The sequence below is a fragment of the Sorex fumeus genome, unplaced genomic scaffold (assembly GCF_029834395.1).
Source record: "Sorex fumeus unplaced genomic scaffold, SorFum_2.1 ptg000019l, whole genome shotgun sequence".
Taxonomy (NCBI): Eukaryota; Metazoa; Chordata; class Mammalia; order Eulipotyphla; family Soricidae; genus Sorex; species Sorex fumeus.
The window spans coordinates 29,629,540-29,643,582 of NW_026606076.1; the positions used below are offsets into that span (position 1 = coordinate 29,629,540).

Genomic DNA, 14,043 nt, shown 5'->3' on the forward strand with positions numbered 1-14,043 from the left:
TCGACAAACACAGGATGGTCGTGATTGTGATCGTGGTGTGTGTGTGTGCGTGTGTTTGTGTGTGTGTGAAGCAAGATAATTTTCTTTTTTCTTTTCCTTTTTGGGCTCCACTAAGCGATACTCAGGGCTGACAGCTGGCTCTGTGTCCGGAATTACTCTTGGATGTGATGCCAGGAATTTAATCCCGGTCTGCTGTGTGCAAGGCTGTGTGCCCTCCCGACTGTACCATCACTCGGGCCCCAACAAGAAAGTTTTTATAGAAACTTACTTAGAAAGGTTTAGAGAGAAGCACACGCTGGGGAGAGAGCACAGGTGTCTCCAGAGGGAAAGAAGCTTAGTCGGACTGCAGTGTGTCCAGCGGGAACACGATGGCCTTGCTGTGTCGACCGGGGTTCGATCCTGGGCACCCCATTGTGCTCCCTGAGGCGCGACTGAAGTTATCACTGAGCACCTCCGGGTGTGCAAAAATAAAACCAAGTGCAAACAGGAGGAAGAGCCAGGGCTGGCCGTCCTTCCCCTGGCGGCCAGCTGGCCCCCAGACTCCTGCCGAGCACCTGCAGTTCTATGTGGATGCCGAAGGTGTCCTGGTGGGCGGCGTGCCGCTGACCTTCCTGTCACTGCTGAGCGCTGGCCCCTGGCAGACCTTCACCAGCCTGTGCCAAACCTCGACCACCAGGCTGGACGTGGCCGCGGGGGGCCAGGGCCTCACACTGTGCTCACGGTGGGCCAAGGGCCAGGAGCTGTGACTCAACCATACAGTGGCGGCCGCCCTCTGGCCCACCAGGACGGCTGCCTGGTCAGCGGAGCAGGTGGTGGGAGCATGCAGGGGTGTCCCCGTGCCCGCGGAGGGGCCAGGCCAAGACCCTGCTGGAATTCAGCGCCCCCGGGACGGGTCCTGCCGCTGTTGGATGTGGCGGCTGCCGGCTTCCGACAGCCCGACCATAAATTCAGCTTCCAGCAGGGGGCCTGTGTGCTTCAGTAGCTGAGTGTCTAGGGGGTCGCGGAGGAGAATGGGGGACAGATGGGACGCCCACATAGGGGCACCAAAGGTGCCGAAGCCTCGAGTAACATTATTTATCTTCTTCTTCAACTGCCTCCCGGTCAGACAGGAGGAATCTCCTTCCTTCTTCAGCCTCTGGGGGGACCCCCAAGCCTCTCCCCTCCTCTCTTGGGGGCACAGCGGAAGTTTAGCTGGAAGTTTAGCACCCCTGCACCACATACAAAGGAATTCCAGCTTGGAGCTCATACAGCCCTCCTAAACCTGCCTCCCTCCCTGTTCCCCCAAATATCTGGTGCTTCTGGACCTCCTTGTTGACCACTGGATTCCCTCCTGTTCAAGGTAGACTGCTCGTCGGCTTCCCCAGACATTTGTGGGAGCAGGGCGGGGGGAGGTTCCCTGAGTGTGGGAACCAAAGTCGGACTCCAAAAGGATGTGGGTCCTCCTGGCGGAGCGTGTGTGTTCCCCCACCACCTCAGCCCAACTCCAGACACTGCCCCACACCTCCTGACCCCAGAATCACATAGCCAGATAAGGAGGTGTGGACCAGGTGGGATGGAGTGGGGGTTGGGGGATGAATCCAGACCCCAATGGTGCTGCCTTCCTTCTCGAGGGATCCATGTGCCAAGAGGAGGCCGCCTCTGGAGGATTCGATTCACTTACACCCTCGAGGTCTGGAGGAGATGAGAGTCTAGCAACTTCTGGCTCTGCACTGCCCTGCTGGACCTCGGGTCAGAGAATAAACTCGTGAACTGTGTTCGGGTGTCCGTGCTGCCTGGGGCTCGCCCCACTCACCCTCTGCGTGGAGAGACACCCAGTGGGCAGTGCTCCAGAGCCAGCTGCCCGAGAGCAAACAGGGTGACACAGGAGAGCCTGTGCCTTCCCGCATTACGATGCCTCCAACCAACTCAGTTGAAAGGTCTCCAACCCCACGCCCCCACATGACAGCACCCCACACTGCTGAGAGTGCCATTTTCCGTCCTGAGTTTTGGGGTTCCTATACACATGAAAAGTCCCATGTCTTCTGTTCTCCGTGGAGGAGGGTGGCAGAGGCCAGATTTCAACTCTGGCATCTCCAGATGTCTGGGGTGAAGGTAACAGTCATCAGAGGAACTAAGTTGTGTTAAGAAGAATTTTAATTAACACAGAAATAATGAGCCTAAGACTGGTCGATCTCCTTCCCTGGAAATTCTAAATACATCACTTCTGTCAAGGAATTTTTTTTTTTACTTTTTTGGGTAACATCCAGCAATGATCGTGGGTTACTCCAGGCTCTGCACTCAGAAATTACTCCTGGTAGTAATTGGGGGACGTATGGGATGCCCAGGATTGGACCTGGGTTGGCTGTATGCAAGGCAAACATCCTACCAGCTATACTATAGCTTTGGCTCCGAGGGATTTTTTTGGGGGGGCTGCTTTGATGTGTACCTACAGGGTTCTGGGGACCATTGAGTACCTGGGATTGAACCTGGTCAGTTACAAGCAGGGTGAGATTTTTTTGTCATTGTTCTGTTCACTTTGAAAAAGAAAAGTTATGATCCCTCTTTGCTCTGTCTGTGACCCAACTCTTTGGAAAGGTTTCCAGTTATAATCAACCCCATGTGCAATCACCCCACGTTCTAAGGATGCCCCAATCCTCTTCTACACAGAAAAGGGGTCAGTGTTACAGCAAGATACAGCTCTGAACCCACCAAGTTAGGGTGGGGGAATCCGCCATCAAGGAACTGAAGCTGTTTTGATTTTATTTGGTTTGTTCATGGTTTGTGGGCCCAACACCGGCAATGCTCAGGGGTTCTCCTGGCTCTGCACTCAGGAATTACTCCGTCATGATGGTGGGGCTGTATGGAGAGCCAAAGAGAGAACCAGGGACCTGCGACTGCAAGCCAAAAGCACTAACCGCTCTGCTCCCGCTGCAGCAACCCAAGCGGCTTACCTGATTAATGACCCCATACCTAACACTGAAGCAAAGAAAAGGGCTGAAATCTTAAGCATGGGAAAGTCGGGCCGCGGAAGTTCCAAGAAACGCCACGAGACGGCGCTTTGGGCATTTCTGTCCCTCCTCAGGCCCGTTTCTCTTAAGAATTTTCAACCCTTCGGTTTGTTTCAGTGATAAGTATGGAATAATTAAGGATCAAGCCAGCCGCTTCCACAGGTGCTGCAGTAGGAGAACCGTTCGAGTACTTTCTTTCAATAGGGTAACCTGGGTTCGATCCCAGCCTTCAGAACTTGTGGGGTACATAGCTAATCTTCTCGGGAGTAGAGTGGGTTGCTCCTGTTCTCTCTCTGGACCATGAGGGCTGCAGAGGATTGAAACTGACGTGGAAAGCGCAAGGCAGTCATTTAGTTTTATTTTTTGTTCTCTTCACTCTAAGCTAGAAACCTTCTGAAGCCGCTTTACTACGTCTGTGATCAACCCATTGAGAAATATTTCCTGCTATGAGCAACCCACACCCCATCGCCCCACATTCTGAGGGAGCCCAACCTTCTACTACAAGGAAGAGGCAGCATGGATGCAGCAAGATACAGCTCAGAAACCCCCACGATGGGGTGAGGGAATCCCCCAATAAAGGACTGGGGCTGTTTTGGTTGTATTTGGTTTGTTCATGATTTGAGGGCCACGAATCCAGCAACACACATATTCTCCTGACGCTGCATTTAAGAATTTCTCCGGCATGATGGTGGGGCTGTATGGAGGGCCAGAGAAAGAACCAGGACCCTGTGACTGCAAGCCAAGAGCACTAATCGCTCTGCTACCACTGCAGTAACTCAAGCGGCTTGCTTGATCTTTAATGACCCTATACCTAACATTGAAGCAAAGAAATGGCTTGGAAATCTTAAGTGTGGGAAAAGTCGGGCCGCGGGAGTTCCGCCAAAATGCCACGAGATGGCGCTGTGCGCCTTTCTGTCTCTCTCCGGACTCCTTCCTCTAAGAATTTTCCACCCTTGTATGGGGTAATTAAGGATTAAGCAAGCTGCTTCCACAGGTGCAGCGGTAGGAAAGCCTGCGGTTGCTTGTCTTTCACTTGAGTAATCTGGGTTCAATTCTAGCCTTCAGGTCTTTGTGGGGTGGATAGCTGAATCTCCTCGGTGATCGAGTGGGTTGCCCTAGCTTTGTTTCTGAACCTCGAGGGGTGCAGAGGATTGAACTGAGCGTTAATGGGCAAGGCAAGCTTATTTTCTTATATTTTTTGTTCTTTTCTCTCTGTACAAGAAAAGTTCTGAACGCATCTTGTGATGCCTGTGACTGAGCCCTTTGAATGTTTCCTGTTATGGGAAACCCACACCCCATCACCCCACATTATCAGGGTACTCTAACCATCTTCTACACCATCGTGGGGAATGGAAGAATATACAGTTATGACACCCTCAAGTTGGGGGGGAGGGAATTCACCATCAAGGATCTGAAGCTCTGTGTTGTACTTTTCTTTCCTGTTTGTTTCTTTATGGTTGTGGTCACAGTCAAATATGCTCAGGGCCTTCTCCTGCCTCTTGCACTCAGTAATCACTATGGACATGACTGAAGAACCATATGGGAAGCCTATGAATATACCTGGGTCCAGTGGATGCAAGGCAAAAGCCCTATCTGCTCTTCTCCTGTTGCAGCGGCCGAAGATGCGTGCTGGATCCTTAATGACCTCATACTTAGATCCTTAATGACCTCATACTTAACATTTTAGCAAAGAGAAGGGCTGAAAATCTTATACGCGGGAAAATGTGGACCGTGGAAGTTCTGCTGAAACGCCACCAGATGGAGCTGTGGACTTTTCCGTCCCTCTCCAGGCTCCTTTCTCTAAAAATTTTCCACCCTTAGGTTTGCTTCTGTGTTAAGCATGGTGTAATTAAAGATCAAGAACGGAGCTTCAAGGGGCAGTGGTAAGAGAGCCTCGAGGGTGCTAGTTTTTCACACGGGTGACCAGCATTCGACTCCCACCCTCAGATCTCGTGGGGCACATAGCTAAATCACCTCGGGGGTCGAGTGAGCTGCTCCATCTTTGCCTCTGAACCACAAGGGGTGCTGAGGATTGAACCTGACATGGACAGAGCAAGGCAAAACTGTAAGGCTGGAGCGACAGCACAACAGGTAGGGCATTTGTCTTGCATCGGTCCGACATGGCCACCCCGAGTTCGATTCCTAGACCCCTCTCAGAAAGCTACTGAGAGTATTTTGCCTGCACGGAAAGCCTGGCAAGGTACCCGTGACATATTCGATATGCCAAACACAGTAACAAGTCATAATGTTACTGGGCCCACCTGAACAAATCTATAAACAATGGGAGGAGAGTGACAGTGACACTCTGAGCTAAAAAAACATCTGAATCCACTTTGTTATGTCTGTGACCAAACCATTTAGAAATATTTCCTGCTATGGGCAACCCACACTGCATCACCCCACGTTCTGAGAATACCGAACCCTCTACTACAAGGAAGACACAGCATGGATACAGCAAGATACAGCTCAGAAACCCCCACGTTGTGGTGAGGGAATCCTCCAATAAGGGACTGAGGAGGCTGTTTTGGTTTTAATTGGTTTGTTCATAATTTGAGGGCCACAGATCCAGCAATGCTCAGAGGTTCTCCTGGCTCTGCATTCAGGAAGCTTTCCAGCATGATGGTGGGGTTGTATGGAGAGCCAAAGAATGCGAGTGCTTTCTTTCACTTGGGCAACATGGGTTCGATTCCAGCCTTCAGATCTTGTGGGGGTCCATAACTGGACTCACTATAAACAGTGCTCCTCTCTCACCATCCAGGGGCTTCTCCCCTGGGACAGTTTGTGTCCATGAACTGAGCAGAACAGTCTCCAAATAGCTTTTCCCAGGGGACCACTTCTTTGCAGTGTGGGCGCTCACTTCCTTCTGGTCGCCCACAGAAGACATCCCATCTGTCTTGGCATCCTCATGGGGCTGAAGGCATAATTCTTCACTCGAGATTTTGTCACAGTGCGCATGATCAGAAAAATTCCACCTAGGCTGGCTGCTATCCTGAAGAACAGCTTAAAAGGATTCTGATGACTGTGCTGTGCCTGAGAATCTCCTTGTCCCGAAAATTCTAGATCTTCAGGTTGGGTTCTAACATTTACCCGACTCTATTGCAATTCCGACATGTGGATGGATTTTTCCAGGCAACATCCTAACGTTCCAGCAAGATGGACACGCAAAATTGACCGACAGCAGTCACATAGTTGTGCAATTTTTTTTCCAACTCAAAGGACAGACACAGTAAGTGGAAATAACTCCCTCTGCAGAAAATTGAAGTACCAGTTCAGAGTAAAATTAAAAGGGGCCTGAGATTGGTTTTGGTTCTAGCTCAGTTTGGAGCCCGGGATACATGTGCGAATGCAATGATGCATCCCCACACAGCCGAGACAAACTTTTGAGAACATCTCATCTGAAGCAGATTCCTGTCCAGGATCAATGAGTGTTTTGTTATCTTGTTCTATTTCATTAGGTGAGGAGAGGGTCACACCAACCATTGCTTGGGTATTGCTGCTGCTGGGGCACTGTGGGCAATATGGGGTGTTGGGATGGAACCCAGGTTTTCTCCCCGGTGCCAAGCAAGTGCCATACCTAATGCAAAACCACTAGTGCTGAACCATCGAGCTCTTTTCAACAATCACCACTTGTCCTTGTTGTCTATCAAATGTAAAGGCACAGTATTTCCCCTCTAATCAAAAGATTTTTGGGGCATTGGTACCATAGTACAGGGATAGGCATTTGCCTTGCACACAGCTGGCCAAGCTTCAATCCCAGGCATCTCATATGCTCCTCAAAGCATCACTAGGAATAATTCCTGAGCGGAGAGCTAGGAGTAACCACTGAGCATCGCTGGATGTAACCCAAAAAGCAAAAAAATATTTTTTTTAGGTTTTAGAATTACTGCTTTTATGCAGCAACATGGTCAGAATTAGAAGATACCGTGTTGAGTGAAGTTAGCCAGAAAAAGAAACAAAAACAGGATGATGTCACTCATCTGTGGAATACAGAACCCTGGATGTGGAAATGTACTGTAAATGGACTGCTTAAATCGTCCCTGATCCCAGTGTAGAGAGTTAGAGAGGAGCCGGACAAAGAAGAAAAGAAATGTGCGGGCAGAAGAGAACCAGAAGTTTACAGGGATCAGGGCTTCATTTATGCCAGTGACACGAGTGAGGGGTGTAGCCATTTAACCAAAACACAGATGCAACAGAACTGAAAACAAGAGACCTAATCCGTAACCACTGAAACTTAGTCATGAGCTTGTCCAGATGACAGGCGGGGGTAGACGGGGGTCTGGGGTGGGGAGGGAATACGGGAACACAGGTGGAGGGAACCTGATGCAGCGATTGGTGTTGAATTATTGTATGCCTAAGTACGACTATCAATAACTTTGAAAATCTGGCACTTTAATGAAAACTTAAAAAAACAACACAATGAAATAAATTTCCAGATTTCATGACCCACTGAGGTTAAAGGCCTCTAGTCCCTGTATTAGGCTCAGATATTTTTCCTGTGGTGCTGAGACCATAGATGTGGTTGTGGGGATGGAGTCGGACCCCACCATTCAAATCTCATGCTTGGTCCACTGAGCACACCAATGGCCTAATATTTAGATTCAACAAGAGAATCTTACAGCACACTTGTATGTAATACCCGTGTTCCCAAATGAAATCGCTGTAATGCCACATCCTGAACCTGTGATTTGAGTTATGAAATCAAACAAAAAAGCACAATGAGAATTAGCCCAATGTTGAATGGAATGCAATTCCATGGCCGAGCAGGTGGAGGACATCTCCATGGTTCTCACAGTACAAACAAGCCTACAGAACGGGAAAATCTGTGGGAAGTGTTGCTGAAAGGAGGTTGGCAATACCCGAACAAGCCTTTTGGGTTTTTTGATCAGACCCAGTGATGCTCAGTATACCATAGGCGATGCTGGACATAAAAGGGATGCGGTGTCTGTAAAGCGAACACCCTCTCTGATGCACTTCTTTTCTGGTCCCAATTAGCTTCACTATGGGCTCACACTCACAATTTAACATACACACAATAAAACATGTTTTGGTGCATACAAGAGGTTAGGTAATGGTCTAAATGGTCAAATGCAGGTAGGCATTTGCCTTGCATGAGGCTGACAGGAGTTGATCCCTGAGCACTGCCCAAAGCAACAAGAACCACCAGGAATAACTGCTGAGCATCCCCAGGCCCCAAAACTCAATTTCTTCCTATACTCAAAACACCATGGCAATGATCCAAAGGCAAAGATAAGCATGGCATCAGATTGACAGAGTGGGGTCCAGAAATGGCACCCGACCCTGTAGGTGTACAGTCAGGTTAGTTATACAGTCGGGGGGGGGGCAAGAGTCTTGAAACTCATGTACTATTCAACACACCCGACAGATGAGGAAGAATGACAACAAAGTCAAGAAAGCAAAGCACAGGGTATTTCTGTAATGAACAGCTCCGGGGAGTGAAGGGCAGCATGAGCGCAGCATAGATGTCTGATCCAGTAGCACGAGGACCCAGCAGCATGTTTCACACAAGCTCAGGGTACCCACACACTGCCCAGGGACCCAGCCATTAAGGGTCCTCAACACTCACGTGCACACACACCTCTCCTCCCTGGCCTTTGGGCTTCTCTTCCAGCCAGGAGATTAATGCAGGCTTCACCGCAAAATCCCCTGCTCCACAGAGGAATGGATTAGTCACAAGTAAGGAAAAAAAAAACAAGCGTGAAAGCGCCCTACAAGTTGGCGCGACCCGCCTCTCAATTTCCCAAACCAGGGGCTCAAGCATTCCAAATCCTAAAAGACAAAGTGCTGAAGAATGAAGGTTTGCCTGTTTTCCCACTTTCAAAGTCCTCAACGCAGCATATTGGTTGATTTATGCCATAATTCCTGCTAACCTGCACCTCCTGGCCAAGCCAGAGGCAGAGCAAACAGTAACAGTGGTGAGTCGTGACAGCTCTGAGCAGGGAAGTTTTTGTACCTGCTTATTCAGTCACCTTCCTCGTGATTTTCATCACCAAGACCCATTATTTACAAGCTATCAAGTAAGTCCAAGCACTAGAACACTGGCATAGCTGCAGCCTGGGTGAGAATCAGCAGGTACCTTTCACTGACATGAGGAGAAGCCTGTCCCAAGCAGGCAGGCTTATTTCCCTCTTAACTGCACTTTTGTAACACCCTTGACCATCTTGCTTTACTGAGCACTCCTGTTCTGACCGTAGAGACTGTTATTAAAGGATCAAATTATCCGGTGTGGATTTTTCTATGTTTACTAAGGCGTGAGTGGTGTATGAAACCCTTCCCACATTGCTGACGTATGCAGTTTCTCTACAGTATGAATTCTCATATACCGAGTAAGAGAGTAGCACCAAGTGAAGGCCTTCCCACATGCCTGACACTGATAAGGTTTCCCTCCACTGTGAATTTTCCTGTGCTTAGCAAGGTATTCAGAATGCAGATGGCCTTCCCACATTCCTCGCATATAGGTTTTTCTCTGGCGTGAATGCTCCTATGTACACTGTCTTGAGGTTCCAGCAATGCCCTTTCCACATTTGTTACATATATACAGTTTCTCTCCTGTGTGAATTCTCCTATGCACATTAAGTACTGAGGTCATAGAAAAGGCCTTCCCACATTCCCTACATATACAGTTTATCTCCAGTGCGAATTTTCCTATGTACATTAAGTCTTGAGGCTCCAGCAAAGGCCTAACCAAATTCCGTACATATATACGGTTTTTCTCCAGTGTGAATTATCCTATGTACAGTCAATTGTGAGAATTAAGTACAGACCTTTCCACACTCCAGACACATATAAGGCCTCTCTCCAGTATGAATTCTCATGTGTAGAGTAAGGGAAGAGCACTGTGTGAATGCCGTCCCACATGTCTAACACTGATGAGATTTCTAAGATGAATTTTTTTCTTTTTTTTCACTTTTTGGGTCACACCCAGCGATGCTCAGGAGTTACAGGAGGGTTTGCATTCAGGAATCACTCGGTGGTGCTCAGGGGACCATATGGGATGCTGGGAATCGAACCGGGGTTGGCCGCAAGCAAGGCAAAGGCCCTATCCGCTATTCTATTGATCCAGCTCCAAATGTGAATTTTCTTATGTGCAGTAAGATAAGAGGACAGAGTGAAGTTCTTCCCGAATGTCTGACACTGGTGAGATTTCTCTCCACTGTGAATTCTCCTCTGCATCCTAAGGGACCGAGTATTACAGAAGGCCTTCCCACATTCTTTGCAGATATATGGTTTCTCTCCAGTGTGAATTCTCCTATGGTCACTAAGTCTTGAGGCTTCAGCAAAGGCCTTTCCACATTCCGTACCTATATACGGTTTCTCTCCAGTGTGAGTTCTCCTATGTGCACTAAGTCTTGAGGCTTCAGCAAAGGCCTTGCCACATTCCTTACATATATATGGTTTCTCTCCAGTGTGAATTTTCTTATGTACACTAAGATTTGAGGGCCTAGCAAAGGCCTTTCCATATTCCTTACATATATATGGTTTCTCTCCAGTGTGAATTTTCCTATGTACAGTAAGTTTTGAGGCTGTAGCAAAGGCCTTTCCACATTCTGTACATATAAACGGTTTCTCTCCAGTGTGAACTCTCCTATGTACACTAAGTTTTGAGGACCTAGCAAAGGCCTTTGCACATTCCTTACATCTATAAGGTTTCTCTCCAGTTTGAATACTTGCATGCATCCTGAGGCTTGCGGGTCGAGTAAAGGCCTTGCCACACTCCCGACATATATAAGGCTTCTCTCCAGTATGAGTTTCTATATGTCTATGAAGATTTGAGGGTTGAATAAAGGCCTTCCCACATGTCTGACATTCATAAGGTTTCTCTCCTGTATGAATTCTCCTATGCAAAATAAGATGTGCTGATCTATTGAAGGCCTTCCCACATTCTTCACATGAATAAGGTTTCACTCTTGCATTTATTTTCATATGGTTATGATGCAGTAACCTTTGACTCACACTTTGTCCTCGGTGCTGACTTTTTCGGGGATTCTGTCCACTGTGGTTTTCTAAGGGAACACCACGGTGCTGAGAACATGAACATGGGGAGTCTCCCCCACATTCCTTACACTCAGATGGTTTCTGCTCACGGTGACTTTGGTTGAGGGTATGTCGCTGTGAGGGACTCACTATAAACAGTGCTTCTCTCCCTTGGGGCTGCCAGACTGCGGGATTTTGTGCCCGTGAACTGAGAACAACACACTCCAAGGAACTTTTTCCAGGGGAGGGCATCTTCAGAGTGAGGTCACCCTCGCCATGCTGATCACCCTCAGAAGACATCTCGCCTGTCTCGGTGTCCCTAAGGGACTGAGGGCAGGATTGTTCACTCAAGACATTGACACAGCGCACAGGATCAGAGACATTCCACTCAGGTTGGTTGCTTCCCTGTAGAACAGCAGAGAAGGATTCCAATTAATGTCTTCTTCACTGACTCTTCCTGTCACAAAACATGAGCCATTCAGATGTGGTTTTTCACATATGCAGCACACAAATGCAATTAACAACATATGGATTGTCTTTGTTGTTAATGTGTTTGGCATATCGAATACGTCACGAGGAGCTTGCCAGGCTCTGCCGTGTGGGCGAGATATTCTCGGTAGCTTGCCGGGCTCTCCGAGAGGGGCGGAGGAATCGAACTCGGGTCGGCCATGTTGGCTGCGTGCAAGGCAAATGCCCTACCACTGTGGATTGTCTTACTATAGATTATTCTGTAGAACAACTTACAGAATAATGTAACTGTTAGTTGGACGCACAAAATTGACAGATGCAGAGTCAGTAAATTCTGTGACTTTCCCCCCTTTAAATTAATGAAGGAGCACAACTGGAAAGAATTCCTTCTATAGAAAACTGACGCATCCGTTACAAGAGAAAATGAAATACATCCACATGTGGGTTTGGTTAAAGCTCAGTGTGGAACCTGTGATGCAGGGGTGAAGGCAACGCTGCTTTGTCACACAACTGAGACAGACCACGGGGCCATTGCAAAGCTCTCACCTCAAGTGATGGCTTTCAGGATCAACAAACTTTTTTGTTCTTTCTGTTTTGTAGTTTCTATTTATTGGGGGTTGGGCAGGCGGAGGGGTACACCATGCAGTGTCTAGTATCAGTTCAGTGGGTCTATGGAGACCAAAAGGGGTGCTGGGCATGGACCATCCATCCCTGTGCAAAGCAAGTATATTTCTCACTGCACTATCTCTAGAGCCCACAAATTAGCTTTTTAAACAACTACCACCATCAAGCAAATAAAAGCTCACAGTATTTTTATACATGGTTGAATTCAGCACCTAGTGACGCCATTTCGTCAGTAAAGAAGCAAACAGCACCCGGCCCAGACAAGGTCAGACCTGAACACCTGAAGAACCTGCCGTCAGTACTCATCAATACACTGGCTCGGCTCTTCACTCGCTACCTGTCTGAATGCAAGGTTCCATCTCAATGGAAAACCAGCAGGACCGTACTACTGTTCAAGAAGGGAGACATCCATGACATTGGCAACTATCGCCCGATCTGCCTATTGTCTGTCATCTACAAGTTGTTCACTCGAGTCATCCTGAATAGGATTGGCAGAACACTAGATGAAGGACAACCATGTGAGCAAGCAGGTTTCCGCAAAGGATTCAGCACCATCGACCATATCCACACGATAACCAAACTCATTGAGGTTTCTCGGGAGTTCAAGATGCCGCTCTGCTTAACGTTCATTGATTTAAAGAAGGCCTTTGATTCTGTTGAGACGGAAGCGGTCATTGAAGCCCTAGCCAATCAGGGCATTCAAGCCCAATACATCAGGATCCTCCGTGAGCTCTATTGCGGATTCACTACCAGGATCTCACCATTCTACAAAGAAGTGATCGTTGATGTCAAGAGAGGGGTGCGGCAGGGTGATACCATTTCACCGAAACTCTTCAGTGCCACCCTCGAGAACATCATGCGACGACTGGAATGGGAAGGAATGGGAGTGAAGATAGATGGTCGGCAACTACACCACCTCCGCTTTGCTGATGACATTGTTTTAATAACACCAAACATCAGCCAAGGGGCACAAATGCTGGCCGACTTTGACCGTGAGTGTGGAAAGGTAGGACTACAGCTGAATCTTACGAAGACAATGTTTATGAGAAACAGCCTTGTTCCTGACGCCCCATTCGCTCTCAATGGAACGACCATCTCCGAATGCAACAGCTATGTATACCTAGGTCGAGAGGTCAACATGACAAATGACCTGGCACCCGAGCTGCGCAGGAGGAAGAGAGCGGCTTGGAACGCCTTCAAGAACGTCGAAGAAATAGCTAAGAGGACGAAGAACCTCCGGCTCCGGGCACATCTCTTTGATTCCACTGTTCTTCCTGCATTAACATATGCCTCAGAGACCTGGGCCCTACGCAAACAAGATGAGAACGCCATTCAGGTCTCCCAAAGAAGAATAGAAAGAGCTATGCTTGGAATATCACGTTTCACTCAAATGAGAGAACGAATCCGGAGTTCTGACATCCGTCGACGATCAAGGATCAGGGACGCTGTCTCATATGCCAAGGTATCGAAAATCAGATGGGCTGGTCACGTAATGAGATTTAAAGACGACCGTTGGACTAGAGCTGTTACTGATTGGATTCCACGGGATGTCAAGAGACCGCGTGGCCGCCCACCTACCAGATGGTCAGACTTCTTTGTCAAGGTCATGAACGATCGGTTTGAGGCCCTCCATGTTCCCGGAGCGAAGAGATGCCATTGGGCTACACTAGCACGCGACAGGGACAAATGGAGACGTTACTGGCGCCCGCTCGAGCAAAATCGACGACTAACGGGAAGTTAAGTGATTAAGTTAAGTGAAGCTAAGGGTCCTCTACTCCAAGCATCAGGCTTTGGAATTCCTCCCTGCCACGCCCAGCCCTCCACCTTAACAATCACATACTTGGTCCACTGAGCTATCCCGCTGGCATAATAATATTTATTCCGAATTAGTGAATCTTACCAACTCACTCGTACTTGCTGACCCCATTCCCAAATCATAGTGCTGTAATGCCAAATCCTGAAGCCTCGGTTT

The 14,043-nt window shown here is 48.4% G+C and overlaps 1 pseudogene; it reads right to left on the reverse strand.

Moving 5' to 3' along the window:
- Positions 1 to 874: 874 nt before the first annotated feature.
- The window catches only part of LOC130022173 (zinc finger protein 208-like), a 442,428-nt pseudogene continuing 429,259 nt past the window's right edge, over positions 875 to 14,043 (reverse strand).